The sequence below is a fragment of the Leptonychotes weddellii genome, chromosome 6 (assembly GCF_054177405.1).
Source record: "Leptonychotes weddellii isolate Sample4059 chromosome 6, ASM5417740v2, whole genome shotgun sequence".
Taxonomy (NCBI): domain Eukaryota; kingdom Metazoa; phylum Chordata; class Mammalia; order Carnivora; family Phocidae; genus Leptonychotes; species Leptonychotes weddellii.
Genome location: NC_138374.1, coordinates 123565832 through 123577168, shown reverse-complemented (window position 1 = coordinate 123577168; position 11337 = coordinate 123565832). Strand labels below are relative to the sequence as shown.

Sequence of the window (11337 nt, the reverse complement as noted above, 5' to 3'; positions counted from 1 at the left end):
CAGAAATACCAATCTGTTCTGAGATAGAGCTTTTCTTTATGTAGATTTCACTTTATATCTGTTAGGGTGGCAATTTTCAAAAAAACAAAAGCTAATGTGTTAGAGAGGATGTAGAGAAATTGAAACCCGTGTGCACTGTTGTTGGGAATTGATGCAGCTGCTAGGAAAAAACATCATGAAGATTTCTCAAAAAACTAAAAAAAGAACAAATATGTGATTAAGCAATCTCTCAAAAACCCAAAAGAACTGAAATCAGGATATCAAAGAAATATCTGCACCCCCACAGTCATTGCAGCCCTACTCACAATAACAGGTATAGAAACCACCTAAATGTCCTTTGATGGATGAATGGATAAAGAAAATTTGGTATATGCACACTATGGAACATTATTCAATCTTTAAAAAGAAGGAAATCCTGTCTTATAAGCTAATGTGGATGACCCCGGCATGATATAAGAAGTATTTAAAATAGTCAAACTCAGGGTGCCTGGGTGGCTCAGTCAGTTAAGTGTCTGCTTTTGGCTCAGGTCATGATCCCAGGGTCCTGGAATTGAGCCCCGCATTGGGCTTCCTGCTCAGAGGGAGCCTGCTTCTCCCTCTCCCTCTGCCACTCCCCCTGCTTGTGTGCTCTCTCTCTCTCAAATTAAATAAATAAATAAATAAATAAACAAATAATAAAATAGTCAAACTCATAGAAACAGAAAATAAAATGGTGGTTGCCATCTCCCCAATGGGCTGGGGAGATGAGGAGATGTTCAATGAGTATAGTGTCAGTTAAGTAAGATAAGTAAGTTCTAGAGATCTGCTGTATAACATTATACCTATACTTAACAACACTGTATTGTTCACTTAAAAATTCATTAAGAAGGTAGATCTCAAGTCAGTGTTCTCACCACAGTAAGAAAATAAGCTAAAACTGAAAAATTTTAATACTTCCTTATTGATTGAATGTAACAATAAAATCCACTATATTGCTATATTTTCTTTCTTTTTTTTTTTAAAGATTTTATTTATTTATTTATTTGACAGAGAGAGACACAGCGAGAGAGGGAACACAAGCGGGGGGAGTGGGAGAGGGAGAAGCAGGCTTCCCGCCTAGCAGGGAGCTTGATGCGGGGCTCGATCCCAGGACCTTGGGATCATGACCTGAGCCGAAGGCAGACGCTTAACGACTGAGCCACCCAGGCGCCCCTATTGCTATATTTTAATGTAAAGAGATATTTTATTTAACATATAACTCCATTCATATCAAAATCATAACAAGATATTACCTCATACCTGTTAGAATGGCTATTATCATAAAGGTAAGAAATAATAAATATTAGCAAAAATATGGAGAAAATGGAATGCTTGTACACTGTTGGTGGAAACGTAAATTGGTGCAGCCACTATGGAAGGCAGTTTGGAGGTTCTTCAAAAAATTAAAAACACCATATGATCCAGCAGTTGCACTTTTGGTATTTATCCAAAGAAAATGAAAACACTAATTCGAAAAGATATCTGCACCCCCATGTTCATTGCAGCATTATTTACAATAGCCAAAAAATGGAAGCAACCTAAATGTTTATTTGGTATATAGATATATTATTCATCCTTACAGAAGAAGGAAAGGAAATCTTACCATTTGTGACATCATGAATGGACCTCGAGGGCATTATGCTAAGTGAAATAAGTCAGACAGGGAAAGACAAGATCTCATTTATAAGTGGAATCCTTAAAAAAAAAAAAAAAAAAAAAGGTGCTCTCTCCTCCAGCAACCCAAGATGCTGAAAGGGAAGAATGCGAAGAGGAAGAAGGTGACCCCGGCCCCTGCTGTCGTGAAGAAGCAGGAGGCCAAGAAGGAGGTCAATCCCCTGTTCGAGAAGAGGCCCAAGAATTTTGGCATCGGACAGGACATCCAGCCCAAAAGGGACCTCACCTGCTTTGTCAAATGGCCCCGCTACATCCAGCTGCATTGGCAAAGGGCTGTTCTCTATAAACGTCTAAAGGTGCCTCCCGCAATTAACCAGTTCACCCAGGCCTTGGACGGCCAGACAGCTACTCAACTGCTTAAGCTGGCCCACAAGGACAGACCAGAGACAAAGCAGGAGAAGAAGCAGAGATTGTTGGCCTGGGCCGAGAAGAAAGCTGCGGGCAAAGGGGATGTCCCCACTAAGAGACCACCTGTCCTGTGAGTTGGGGTTAACACTGTCACCCCCTTGATAGAAAACAAGAAGGCTCAGCTGGTAGTGATTGCACATGATGTGGATCCCATTGAGCTGGTGGTTTTTCCTGCCTGCCCTGTGTCGTAAGATGGGGTTCCCTACAGCATTATCAAGGGGAAGGCCAGGCTGGGGCGTCTGGTCCACAGGAAGACTTGCACCACTGTTGCCTTCACACAGGTCAACTCGGAAGACAAAGGAGATCTGGCAAAGCTGGTGGAAGCCATCAGGACCAAGTATAATGACAGATACGATGAGATCCGCTGCCACTGGGGAGGCAATGTCCTGGGTCCGAAGTCTGTGGCTTGCATCGCCAAACTGGAAAAGGCAAAGGCTAAAGAACTGGCCACCAACTGGGCTGAGTGGATGCTGTTGAATTTTCTGTACATAAAAGTAATAAAATGTTGTCTTTCAGCCAGTGTTCAAAAAAAAGGCTCATTGTTACAGAGACTAGATTGATGGTTGCCAGAGGGGCTGGGTGAGTGGTGGGAAAAATGGGTGAAAGGGGTCAAAGGGTACAAATTTCCAGTTATAAACTTAAAAAATTCATAGTACAGCATGGTGACTATAGTTAATAATACTATATTGTATATTTGATAGTTGCTAAGAAAAGTAGATCTTAAAAGTTCTCATCAGGAAAAAAAATTGTAACAACTATGATGACTCATGTTAATTAGATTTATTGTGGTTATCATTTCACAATATATACAAATATTGAATCATTATGTTGTATACTTGAAATTACTATAATGTTATGTATCATTTATACCTCAATAAAAAACTATATATAGAGAGGAAGAGAGTGGCAAACTTTTAGATTTTGAAAATCTCTGTAATATAAGATAGCTGGAGTCTCACAATTATTTCTGCATTCAATCTATTTTTTTTTATAATTCAAGTATATGAAGAAAATCTGTTCTTAATATAGACAAGTAATTTGAAAAGTTAAAAGTATTCTAAAAATATTCCTTTTCAAATAATCGTGGATATTTTTCTTTGATATAATGTCAAAACTTGACAAGTGGTAGCTTCTTAAAGGTTAATTTCAATAAGGAATCTGAAACCATATTAATGTACTTTTTTAATTTGTTACTTTAAAATTCATTAGTCTATTTTATGCTTTGAATGGATGTTTTTCAGATGGTTTTGTAGCATCCTCCATTGATCATTTAAGGAAATATCAGTCCACAGAGTTATGTAGCTCTTCCAAATATATAAAAAATCATATTCAAAATGAATTGTGTAGTTTACAACATAAGTAGATATAAAATATATAATGAATATTGTCCAAAGACAAGAAAGGGGAAATTAAAGTATATTTTTGTAAGGTTCTATAATTTAAGTATAGTGGTATGATATGTTTTGAAAGTGGACTGTGAGAAAAGTATTGAAAACTTTATCTATAATTATCATTTTATCGATTTACCCTATCAGGTCTATTGATTATGGCTTTATGTAAAATATATCTATTAGGTTCATAAAAATTCTGATTATTTATCTTTTTTATAAGTATCTCCCTCTGTCATTGTAACATTTGCCTCCTTATCTGTGATAATTTTTCCTGTTCTAAATTCTGTGTCTATTAATTACTATGTAATATTAATGTTAATTCTCTAGGTATCTTTTGTATAGTATTTGCATGATATATTTTCTTGGCCCATTTAGATCTAAACAATGATTTCATTTTAAAAGTAGTTTTCCTGTGGAAAACATAGTTTAATCTTTTTATAGTTCATTACAATTTCTGCCTTACACCCTGAGTTTAAACCATTTGTATATAATACACTTATCACCATGATTGAGTTTAAACTGTTCTTTGTTTTCTATTTTTGTTTTTGTTCTCTGCTTCAGTTTTTGCATTCTCTGCCTTTGTTTGGATTAATGCTTTTTAGTATTCTATTTTATTGCTACTATTAGTCTAGTAATTATCTCTTTGTTTTTTCTTCTTGCCATTGTTCTAGGGTTCACAAAATGCATATTTTTTAAAGAAACATACATTTGTTAGTTTCAAAGAAATAATATAGAGACTAATAATGTCAAAATTTGATTAATAATTAGAAAAGTTATATTTATAAATCATCCCAATTTGTACTACATTAGTTTTTAGAATATTTTGTTAAGATATCTTATATTATTACTTACCCTAGGAAGTTATTGAAGCCTTAAAGTGCATATTTTCACAAATTTCAAATTAGTGTACTGAAACTAATTACACATAAATAATTTTATTAATAGTAGGCTTATTTTAATAGTTCTACTTCCCATCAAATTATTTTTTTAAATGGCATGTTTTTTCATAGGTCTATTCCAAACAAAATTCATTTTACTCTAAGCAAAATTGTACAAAATTATGCAGTGAATTTCTGACAATTTTATCTGGGGCTGACAATGAGGTAGTAGTTGTAACAAACATCAAAAACTATTTTGGACATGAACTTAAGTGACAGACCAAACTTGTGTGAGTCCAGACCAAAGCTGTGCTCAGATTTGTATAATTGAAAGATATAAGAGGCAGTGATTAGAGACTGAAAGAATAAGAATAAGCGAACCTGAATTAAGCTGGAAGGCAGAGAGTGACATTAAAGCACAGAATTAGAAGGCAGAATGAATGCTAAACAAAGACTTCTCAGCATTGTCAAGGAAGTCACTGAAATATTCTCTCTGTGGGATATTTGTAGAAATAGCTAGCCTTGTACTAATGGAATAACAAAGCATAAAAGCCATAAAAAAAGAACAAAAGGTGCAACTTACCAGAAGATATATGCTCAGTATGTAAAATTCAAGGAAAAATATGGCTCTGACTCCATGCTTTAAAAGGTAGCACATCAATCTGTGAATAAGGAAGAAAAGCAAATAAGTCAGAGAGTATTTCCTCTGAACAGATAAAACAAAGTCACAAGAAAAGAACATCTTTTGCTACTATTTCCATATGGAATACTGTGGAAAGAAACTAGAAAATAGAAAGTTTTTACATTTTATATATTAAGAAGAGGTATACTTCCAGCTACTTAGGTCTTTATTTTTTTAAAGAGGTTCATTTTTATACAGAGCAATGAGATATCACATGTGATATAGGAGTAAGATATATCTCTTTCTTTAAATGTGGAGAAAACAAAATAAAAAGTAGCAAGATAAGGATTAACAGGGGTGCCCAGGTTGTTCAGTTGGTTAAGTCTCTGACTCTTGATTTCAGCTCGGTCATGATCTCAGGGTCTGAGACTGAGCCCCACACTGGGCTCTGTGCTGGTCATGGAGCCTGCTTGTGATTCTCTTTCTCCCTTCTCCCTCTGCCCCTCCCTCCTGCTTATATGTTCTCTCTCTCTTTGTCTCAAAAAAAAAAAAAAAGAATTAACAAATTATATAAATGTGATTTTTTTATGAATGGACAGTATCGTCAGTGACTTTATTTATTATCTGACAAAGTATTTCACTAATCAAGGCAAATGAAAAGTGAATGCCTACTGACAGCTGATGACCATAGCTGATTTCTAATGTCGTTGAATTCACTGCACACATTATGAAAAATCCCTGGGGTGGAGGTTTTTTTGACACAATTTTTAGAAACTGTTTATTTTCCATCACCCTTATTTTCATTTTCTGTGTAAGAGTCTGTGGAAGAATAGCTTAAGACCACTCGGTCATTGTTCCTACCCATTCAGTGGCCTCAGCAACGGGACCTGCAGAGCAGGCTTCAGCGGCAAACTGAGCACTGCTGTCTTCAGTAGGGAACTGCCAGTAGGCCACCTGCATGCCTTCAGACCAGTCTGCCACCCCAAAATTCTTTTTTGATCATGTAGCCTTTCCAGCAGTGGCCTGTCTTACTGTTCAAACTCTTCAGGATCTCTGGAGAAGTTCAGATCAGGCATGACATTCCATGTGTCTTTATGGGAGATGGTGTCATGTATGCATAGCACTTCCTGGGCCAACATCCACCAGATCAGACCCACTGAGTAAGCTCAATTATTGCATGGGGTGACAAACTCCACATCAAGCAGAGGCGAGTCTGTATTATACAAAGCAATGGTAAGCAGGTTAACAAAAGATGCCTCTATGAAGGGGCTGGTGGTTAGCCCTGGAATCAGTTACCTCCAGAAATTATGGCACCCAGAGGCTAACTTGATCTGGTTAGTGAAATTTCTAGGAATGAAGCAGCTAGGAGTAGGAGTAGCTCCATGACAGCAGCAGCTTCAGCATAGCTCATGGGCCAGTGTTCCTGGAGAACATCGTAGCCAAACCATCGTGAGTTTGCTCCTTGGTGAGTCACAGATGGAAAGTACACCAGGTGAGTTATCACACAAAGGAAACTTTGCAACCAATAAGCAGATTATAGAGAATAACTTCCAAAGCTGTGACTCCTGAGCAAGGTTTGATAGGTTCCTATTATTTAGGGTTAGAATGAAAAAGGGGATCCTTGTAGAGGCAGGCATAAGGACACCCATGCACCTTAAGAAAATATATATATATTTATATAGAGAGAGACATGTATATATGTTGTGTTATGTAAATGAGGCTTGTGTTCCTCCTTAGGCAGAGATTTTTGTATTATAATGAGGTAAACGTAGTTGATGGTCATTCTATGGTCCATTTACACAGGTATGAGTAGGGGATTACACTCAAACTGCTATGGGTGGTCTGGGCTGGCTGGAGGTCTTGTCAGGACAGTTGCTATCACTTGAGGGGTGTTTTCACTTTCCATTGGCCTTAGTTAAGAGATAAGCTGGAAAGAAGAGCTTGAGGAAAAATGTGGGAAAAAGGTCATGAGTACAAGCACATGGGCAGTAAAGGTCAGGTCTTGGGTTTTAGCAGGTGACAATATGACCCTGACATCAGCCAGGATTCCCACGGCAACAATGTCATGAGCTGCCAGCAGAAACTTCTCCAAGGTTCTCTTCAGTATTGTAGATGCCAACATTTTTCCTTTTGTTAGATGTACTGCTCCATTTGGAGGTCAAGTTTGGTGCCACCTAAGTGGGTTCCTACTACAAGGAATTTGAGGATGTCCTTTACCTTCATTTATAGGACATCAAGGGCTCTAGATATTATGAAAGTTTCCCTTTAAGTTACAATGTGAGCCCGGAACAGCACTGTATAGACCTCTTTCTGGTTAGCATAGTAAAGCTTGAAACTCTAATTTTGAAAGCCCCTGTATACAAAGTTAAAAGATAAACCACAGATTGGGAATAGATACCTACAATGCATATAACAAAAATATATTGATGTAGAACATAAATAGAACTACTACAAAACAAATAGGAAAAAAAATTATAAATAAAAGACATATGGGGTGCTTTTTTCTGTTTTTTGTTTGTTTGTTTTTTAATACTGCCACATGAAAATGGGGCATCAAAAATGTTTGTGTCAAATGTTAAAATGATTTTTTCTGTCTTTCATCTGGTTTTTATCTGAAAGTTTGGTGGATACTCAAAGGAACAAGTTTTTATATATATATATAGGGATTTCTATTCTATTCTGATTTTATTCTGTTTCTCCCTTAAGGACAGAAAGGGTTATAGCCCATTGTAATTTATTATATTACATTTGCATTGGCCAGGCACCATTATGTAAAATATACCCTGATGACCTGGCTCAGGGATGTTAGAACTTAGAAAATATATTGCTGAAAATATAGACAATGATTGAATCAATTTACTTTTCTATTTTCTCTATAACCTTACTTATACATATTGAAATGGATGAATGCATTGGTATGGCAATTAGAAACTCATTATAAAATCTTCTGGATAATTTAGTCTTAAAATCTTTTCACTTTTATTTGTGGGTGGGTTCAGAGAAGAAAAGATCTCCATCATTGCTCAAGCAGATAGCTTTCTAATGTTTAACAAAAGGTAAGTAACCCTTTTGTTCTAGATTGTGACCATAGCAGAGTAAAGCATGATTATGGGCAGTCCGTTTAGAGTTCAAGAGCGAGATGAGGGCAGTAGGACATGAATTCTGTTAAAAAAGATACAAGTCCAAAATGGAGTCCTTGTTCACTACAGAAAACCAAGATTTAATTGCTATTTCGACCTATCCCAGGAATGTGACCTTTAAGAGTCAATCTGAAATTTCCTGATCACCATTAGTGAAGTCATCTGTATCATAAAAACCCTGCCATTCCCTTTCCACCCATAAGATGTCTTGGTCCGAAACAATCCTTTCCTTTCTTTTGCAAATAACTCCTTGCCTCCTTTCTTCCTATAAAAATCTTCTATTTTGTACAGCTCCTCAGAGCATCTCTCTACTTGCTAGATGGGATGCTGCCTGATTCCTAATGGCTTTGGGATAGTTGTAATAGTAGCCAGAACCAGATAAGAGAATTTTCAATGTCCTTTTGAAGCTTTTAGGTGTTAAAGAGCTTAAGGAAAAATGTGGGAAAAAGGTCTTGGCTTGCTGGGGAAGCCTATTTTGCAAAATTGACTCTAGACCCTATTTCTTTCTCTTATGCTGCTGTATTCCATTGAATTTGAATTTGATACTTGGACAAATTTAGTTGGGTATTGGGTGAGTAAGAAGGAATGAAAAAGATATCACCTTCTCTAAATAATGTTTAGTTTTTCTGACTTTTCCACATTCTTCAGATATGTTTTCCAAAGGTTTTATTCGAAAAGTACCTTTATTTTGCTTTATTTCTATTAAAGGTTTAGTAGTATTATAGAATAATTGAAAATTCAATAACAGCTAAAGGGGAGCAGAATATGTCACCCCAAAATATACCTCTTTGGCATCAGGATTATTTTGAGCTGAATATTTTTTAAGCTGAATATTTTTTTAAAAGGACAGAAACAGGAAAACCTCTGAAAATGACATTTATAATTATAAGAAAAATCTCCATTTGTAAGGGCATCTCCTCTCTACCCCAAAAGAGGATGACTCTAAATCTCTAAAAACTATTAATGGAGAAGGCAATGACTTCAATCTGCATGACAACCTTACCCTTGTTTACTGTGTTATAACCTCCCATACCTAGCTCCAACAGCCTCCACTCCAATATCTTTTGTTTTTAGGGGCAGTGGTATTTAAGGTGATAGCTTGGGCCATTTTGGGGAGTTACTCAGTTTTCCTGGATATTTCCCATTTATACAGGAGGAATATATGTTACTAAAGTTCTGTTCTTCTCCTGTTAATCTTCTATCACAGAGGGTGTTTCAGCCAAGAACCTAGAAGGGTAGAGGGAAGATTATTTTTCTTCCCTTACACAGCGCAGAATCAAAAAAAATAGTTAAAAAGAGAAGGAAATCAGCAGCTTTTGTTTCATCAGTAAAGAGATCTTATTTCGAAAATATATATCTGTAATCAGCATTTCTTTAACTTGAAATTCTTAATGAACCTATAAGAATATTGCTACCTCATGATTTAATTGGTGGGAAGATGCACATGGCAAACAAGCTTCCTTTGTTTGCTGTGTCTTTGGTAACATATTAAGAGGAAGTTTTGCATTTTGCATTTGTTTTAAATTTATTTTTCCAGCTATTTTGAATTTTGGTACTGTTGATTATTTTTAAGTAGTCTACAAAAGGATGTATCCTGAGGCACTTATATTTTCTCATTAATGTAGCCATTAGTATTCATCAAATCAGTATTGGAAGATACTCTTAATTGACAAAGATTTTGGTGCAACACTAATTAGAATTGAAATTTTTAAAAGAAAACTGGGTAATTACAGCTCAACACAAAATGAGAAGTGAATTGAAGTTAAAGGAGTCAAGGAGTTTGATAGTTTTATGCACTAATTCAAGTTACTAGATGGGGAAGAAGCTGCAAACACACAGCTGGTAATGACTCTCAGCTTAAAAACTATGCCTAATCACTAAACACACGTGAATAAAAAATATTAATAAATAAAAACTAAGAATATCATCATTTCTTTTAATCTTTCTTTACTGAAACCATAATATACCTGAAAAGTAGTTTCCTTCTCTTTTTTCCCCATGAATGTCTTCCATCCTAAGCAGTTTCTTATATTCTAGACTTTTTTTAAATTTAACTTTATTATGTTATGTTAATCACCATATTCTAGACTTTTAAATTTTATTTAGAGGGAGTAATTAAAACACACACAACATACACAATGAAGTATCAAAATAAAATAAAAATCAACACTAACTTACCTATTCTCACTTAAAAATAAATGTAAAACAAAAACTAACACTAAGCACTTATATTTTCTAAATAATTTGTACAAATTGACTTGTATGATAAATTTTGTAACATCACTATTATAATCTTCATGTTAAAAATGAGGAGTCTAAGGAAAAAAGAGGTTGAATATTTGCCCAAGATTACCCAATGAGCAAATGACTCTGTCAAAAACCTATATAATCTGGCTTTAAAAATTGCATTCCAACCACTATGCTATTTTGTTATAACTACTGTACAATATTACTTTTCAACATATAACAACAGTGATTTTTTTGCACACAAATATTGGTAAAAACACCTTTGACATGGATTTCTTATTTTCATTTTAATCAAACATTAACCTTCATAGCACCACAAGGCAAACTGCTAAAACTCTTCAAATTTGTCTTTCATTATTTTCCAGTACAATCAGATATATGTAAAAGCTTACTGACTAAATTGTTTCTATATGTCATTAAGGCATTTTTCTATATCATGTTGCTGTGGACTCAAATAAAATGAGTTTCTACATTTTGCTGTCCTTTCTGAGAAAATAAAGAAATAATCTTTCTTTTTTAAGCGGTATGTTTAGGTGGAGTTGTATGTGGAGCTTTATGAATCTTCCATGGTCTAGGTCTCTGCTATGGAAGGGAAGTTTAAAAATCCCTAGAGGATTTGGTCTATTATAACAGATATTCTTCCCCTTTTCCATATAGATGACCTCTTTTTTCTGCTTCCTCTCTTCCTTTCTCTTCCTTTTTCCCTGTTATCTTATTCAGTGTTTTCTCCTACTTTTTCTTTTTCTACTGCCATATCTCTTAACTCCTATGGTAGATATACAGATTCTATCTCAGTTCAAACTATATGCAGAACTATGACAGAAAACACTCAAAGATTTAATTTTGTTCTAAAGTATAATTATTATGCAGGGATATTTTAACTTAAGCTAGTTCTAACGCTAATACCTTTATATTTGTGAAAGAATTTTGATATGCATTTTCTTATTCATTCCTCATAA

At 35.2% G+C, this 11337-nt stretch overlaps 1 pseudogene; it reads left to right on the top strand.

The window, feature by feature from the left end:
• Nucleotides 1-1745: 1745 nt before the first annotated feature.
• LOC102745404 (large ribosomal subunit protein eL8 pseudogene) lies at nucleotides 1746-2660 on the top strand (annotated as a pseudogene).
• The last annotated feature ends 8677 nt before the right edge of the window (nucleotides 2661-11337 follow it).